Source organism: Bison bison, unplaced genomic scaffold (genome assembly GCF_000754665.1).
Source record: "Bison bison bison isolate TAMUID 2011002044 unplaced genomic scaffold, Bison_UMD1.0 scf7180017864290, whole genome shotgun sequence".
In the NCBI taxonomy this organism is placed as follows: Eukaryota; Metazoa; Chordata; class Mammalia; order Artiodactyla; family Bovidae; genus Bison; species Bison bison.
This window is the reverse complement of record NW_011494862.1, coordinates 3,071,292-3,076,573: the sequence shown is the minus strand read 5'-3', so window position 1 is coordinate 3,076,573 and position 5,282 is coordinate 3,071,292. Positions and strand designations below refer to the sequence as shown.

At 44.0% G+C, this 5,282-nt stretch overlaps 1 protein-coding gene across 1 annotated transcript in view; it reads left to right on the top strand.

Moving 5' to 3' along the window:
- GNG12 (guanine nucleotide binding protein (G protein), gamma 12) overlaps window positions 1-5,282 on the top strand; it is a 141,591-nt gene continuing 136,309 nt past the window's right edge. Inside the window, exon 1 of the mRNA XM_010850307.1 lies at window positions 1-18. The gene's annotated coding sequence lies outside the window, so the exon portion shown is untranslated. The remainder of the gene's footprint in view (window positions 19-5,282) is intronic.

Sequence of the window (5,282 nt, the reverse complement as noted above, 5' to 3'; positions counted from 1 at the left end):
ACCGAGCGGCGGGCGCAGGTGGCAAGTCCGGTCCCCGAGGGGGACAGGGGCGCAGCGCTGGGCGTCGGCGACCAGTTCGGGAGCCGCCTCCCAGTTCCTGGTGCTGGGAAAGCGAGATGGAGGGAGGGAACGGAGAAAGGAAGGAAGGAGGGAAGAGTGTCCCGGAGGGCGGGGACTGGTCGGGGCACTGGGCGCCGGAGACCGCGATGGGGGTGGAGGGCAAGGGACGCCGAGACCGGGAGACGGACGGCGCGCTCGCCCTCGACGGGCGGCGGCCAGATGGCCCGGGAAGCCGGGGGTCCTGCGGGGCTAGGTCTGGGGACGCGGTCCCTGGGACGAGGGCTGAAGCAGGAGGAGAGTTCTCCCCTCACGCTGGCTCCGCGGCCGGCCCGCAGCCGTGCGCCCCGCGCCAGGTTGGGGCTGGAAGGCTCTGGGGTTCCCCGCTGGCTCCAGCTGCGGTGATGCCAGGTTTGGGAAGAGGGCAGGCAGCTGGGGGAGACCGGGGCGCCACGCCCCTCTTTCCTACTTTCTTCCGCTCTTTCTGGGGACTAGGCGGCGAGTGCACAGTCCTGGAACCCGCTAGGCGCTGGGGGTCTGGCGGGGAAATAGCGAGTCACCGAGAGGACTCCGATCACACATCCCGCGAAGGACCCCCCGAGCAGTGAGTGGCCAGGAGACTGTATTTGCAGGTGGTATGAGGAAGTCAAGACTCGGACGTGAGTCTTGAGTGATTTTTCTTTTTAAAGTATTGCCCCCGACACTTACTGCGTAGATCAGAGTGACTCCCCACCCCCCTTTTTAATTTTAACTAGGGCATATCAATTAAAGCTAATTTTAAAACGCTGCGGCTGAAGTCGCCCCACACTCGCTCGTCCCTCGCCTTCTGTTTGTGTCTTGTAAACTTAAACCATTCATAACTTTCGTGATTCTCGTTAAATCCCCGCCGTGGAGTGAAACTTTGGACAACTAGAAATCCGAGTGAAGGAACTGCCGAGGCCTGTCATCTTGTGGTCACCCCCTGTCCGGACGAGGTTGTATACAAACAAGCGCACAGTGAAGGAAATGGCCAAAAACCGGCGAGAAGGGAGGTCCCCTGCGCCCACGTGTCAGGGCACGTTTAATGGCTGCTCCGAGTGGAAACAAACCGGAATGTATTAGACCTTGTGGAGTCGGGCAAACTTCACATGATCAGTTTCCTTCCCATCAGTTGTTTCCTGTCCCCCCCGGCGGCCCCCCTCCCCCCTGGTCTTTGCGGACTCTGTTTATATTTCCTGGGGCTGCTGTAGCTTCGTCTGAGTAGGTTGTCTATAAGGAATCTTTTGGACGTTGTCAGAGACGGGAACTGTGTACGTGTGTTCTCTGCTTTAAAAGCGGAGTTTGGCTTTGTTTCTAAAGTGCTCGTCACCACACTGCACCATTGCTGGTGCGTCTTAGCCCTGCGTGTAAATTATCGCAGGATGGCGGCCCTCACCTAGGAGAACCAGGAAGGCAGGCAGCGCTAGAATGACGGGGTTGAGTTTAACTGTTGCCAAAACAGCCACATTCAAGTAAGGAACTGTTTTGATTCTTTAAAAAAAAAAAAAAAAAAACCAAAGTGTATGTGTCAGCAAGCCCTTTTTTCAATAAACAAACTTATGATTCACACATACATAATTTTTTAAAGTAATCAAACGTTTTACAGAGACTTCAGTGATAAGAGGACTTTGGGATCGACTGTTCAGTTTCTTTGCCTTCTCTAACAGTTAATTAGCACCATAAAACCCTGGTTTAAATCCAAAAAATGCCAAACAGTCTAAGGACTGCTCCTTTAGGCCTTATGAGAAAAAAAAATGCAGTCATGTTTTTACTGTTTTTAACCCAGGTAATTCAGGAAGATGATGAATCCAGACAGAATTTAGATTTGTCTAGAAATACATTAAGATGTTGGTCTGTGTTTCACAAGAAACCAAAAAGATTAATACTATAAAAATTTTCAGTGTAGCAGGCTCCAGTCTCATTTGAAAGCTTAGCTCTCTAACAGTGAGCTTTGCAGCGTTGGGCTACGTTGTCACTTGTTGAAGGACATGGGTGATTTGTCCAGTTGTGACAGCAGAAAGCTGCATAGTCAAAACACTTGAAGAAATGGCTAGCAAATATCAGATTAATTTTGTTTTTTTATGTTAAAAACCTCTCGGGAAAAAAAATCAGATTTGGAATTATGTCATTTAATTTGTTGGATTCGTGTTGGGTGTTTTTTTAAGTTTATATGTCAGCTTAAGCTTAATTTAGGGAGGCAAGTAGTGGAAGTCAAATTTTTCTGGAGTCTGATTTGGCAGAGAGGCAGCTTAACAGTGGTTTTAGGTATGGTTTCAGTGCTGGACAGATGTGGATGGGAGTATCAGTTACTTAACCATTTTCAGTCTGATTTGTAAAATGAGAATGAGTGTGGTCTCAGTCTCGAGGGTTTTTATGAAAGTATGTGAAACAGTCTTTGGAGAACACTGCACCTAATACATAGATAATAATCAAGATTATTAGATATTTTATCAACTGACTCTAGCAGCCAGTCATCAGATAAAGTGAAAGATGGCAGTTTGAACCTTCTGGAAACATAGAGACATCAAGAAGGCATCTGAATTTATAGGTAGATATCAATAGATAGATAGAGCTTCTGGAAATACTAGAGCAATTAAATTCCAAAGAAATTACCTGGTTTTATAGATATCTATCTAGCCAACTATCTGTCTAAATATCTGAAATATTTGTATACATGAGTGTGTCATATATTTTCAACAGCAGTATGAATAATTAGAATTACTAGAGTTAATAGTTTTAATGTGCTTTTAGTGTGAAGTTATAGTCGTATAATATTTTTAGAGCCAGGCAATCAGAAACATTCCATTAATCATATTTTAAATTTAAAGAGAACTTTATATTTAAAAAGCTATGCTTATTATCCCTGGATAGGCTATAAACAGAAATGTGTATCTTTTACCTAGTATAATTTTTCATTAAAGTATGAAAAAATGTGACCTAGGGTATCTAGTTATTTTTTATGTAGTGATGTCCACTTACAACAGATAAGCCATAAGAAGTGTTTAGGAATAATTAGCAGCACTATTTAACAGTAAAAGAGAAACCTTTTTGGAAATTTATAGATTTATCTTCTTAAGAGATGTTTGAAATTTGGGTTTGCATGCAGACCCAGTTCGTAAATGTTTTATAAAAGCGTTGTGACTGATGGTAAATTTTTGTGAGACTGGGTGTCCAGTTAATTCAGGGAATCCACTCATCACATCATTGACTCATTTGCAGAATTTTAGAAAAATGTTTCCATCTTTAAAACAAACCCTTTTAACAAGAAAATCTGTTGTTTTCTTAACGCACATCAGGTGCTTAGAATTGGGCTGATTGGAATTGCAGCTTGTGCCACAGATGACTTTTCATTTACTAATTGTTCCATAGGGACTCAGAGATCATGCTTATATTTTTAAATAACTATAAGGGGTACAGCATTATGATGAATCATTTCTTGCCTATGACATTATACTGTGAAGCAGCGGAGGACTTGATTGAATAAATTATTGATTCCTTTCACTCTTAGAACATTATGGCACAGAGATGGATTCCAGGCTCATGCTTCTAGGCGTGCAACATGTGGGCAAGTTCCTTAATACCTCTGTGCTTCAATGAGATGTTGGGAGGGATAAATGAGTTTATCTCACTAAAGCACAGTGCCTGACATAGTCTATGCTCAATAAATATTAGCATTAAATTATTGCTTACTAAGATTTTCTACATGTTATGAGCATGCATTGTTTTTGTAACAGGAAAACAACCATATGAAATTTTAATGTTTTCCCTGAATCTAAAAAGGCTCAGTAATTGATAAAGTCCTATCAAGCAGTATTCAAGAAGTAAGAGAATACTATCAGGCAATTGTCGTTGTGTCTTTTAAACATGAAATGGATTGCAGTGTTGATTTGCTTAACAAATTAATTCTTTTGGATCGCAATCCCATTTTCCTTTCTTATTAGATACTTGAAAAACAATCCATGATCCATAAAGTCCACCTTGCTGCTGCTGCTGCTGCTAAGTCGCTTCAGTCATGTCTGATTCTGTGCGACCCCATAGACGGCAGCCCACTAGGCTCCTCTGTCCCTGGGATTCTCTGGGCAAGAACACTGGAGTGGGTTGCCATTTACCTTAGGATAAGTTAATAGCAGAAGGGCAGTGTGCCCAGTTATAGTGCGTTACTACAATTCCAACTGATTTTTTAAAAGTTTAGCTATGCATAGAAAACAAAAGAACAGACAAATGGATGGTGAAATTGGGGTGCTTCTCCCCATATTTTCTCCAGTGAGCATGTATTTAGTTCAGTTCAGTAGCTCAGTCGTATTTGACTCTTTGCAACCCCATGAATCGCGGCACGCCAGGCCTCCCTGTCCATCACCAACTCCCGGAGTTTACTCAGACTCACGTCCATCGAGTCGGTGATGCCATCCAGCCATCTCATCCTCTGTCGTCCCCTTCTCCTCCTGCCCCAAATAAATAATAGTCTATTTGTGTAACAATCAGTAAAACCTGGTTAGCTGTAAATAGCAGGATTTTGGTTTTGTTTAGGGGAAAAAACAGCTTGCATAAGCAATTGAAGGTTCTGGACTTACATGTGAGAATTATTTAGCAGTAAGAGAGACCCTTTTAGAAGTCTGTAGTAGGTTTATCTTCTTAAAAGATGTTTGAACTTCAGGTTTGCGTGCAGACTCAGTGAACAGCCAACCCTGACTTTATGGAAACTGTCACTTCCCAGATCTGTTACCTCCTAGCCCTGACTGGAGGAGTTGTGGGCATATGGTACCTGCCACATGTCAGAGGCCTCCAAGATGGTCACAAGGAAGACATATTGCACTTAGTTTAATGGGAAAGGTCAATAGGTAAAAAAAATATTTAGCACAATCGTGCGACTCCTTTGACGGAGCTGTTCTACATCCTAAGCCCAAGTCTAATTCCTTTATGTTTATGTTCTTGCGTAGTCCTCACAGCAGCACAGGTGAGGAAGCTGAGGCTCCCCAGGCGGCAAGATGAGACTGGGACCTGGGGTTGTTCTGATTGCACATCCCATCCGCTAAGCATTCTGCAGCCACTTCAGTGAAGGTGCATCCTGCTAAAAGTGGGGTGGGGCAAAGGGGGCTTTATGGAAGAAGTATTGTTTAGAAGCTATAAATCAAGAGAAACAGGAGGAGAGGGCTCCTGTTAGAGGGGAGATGACCCGCTTATTACCAGCACCTTGCCAATAGGCTCAC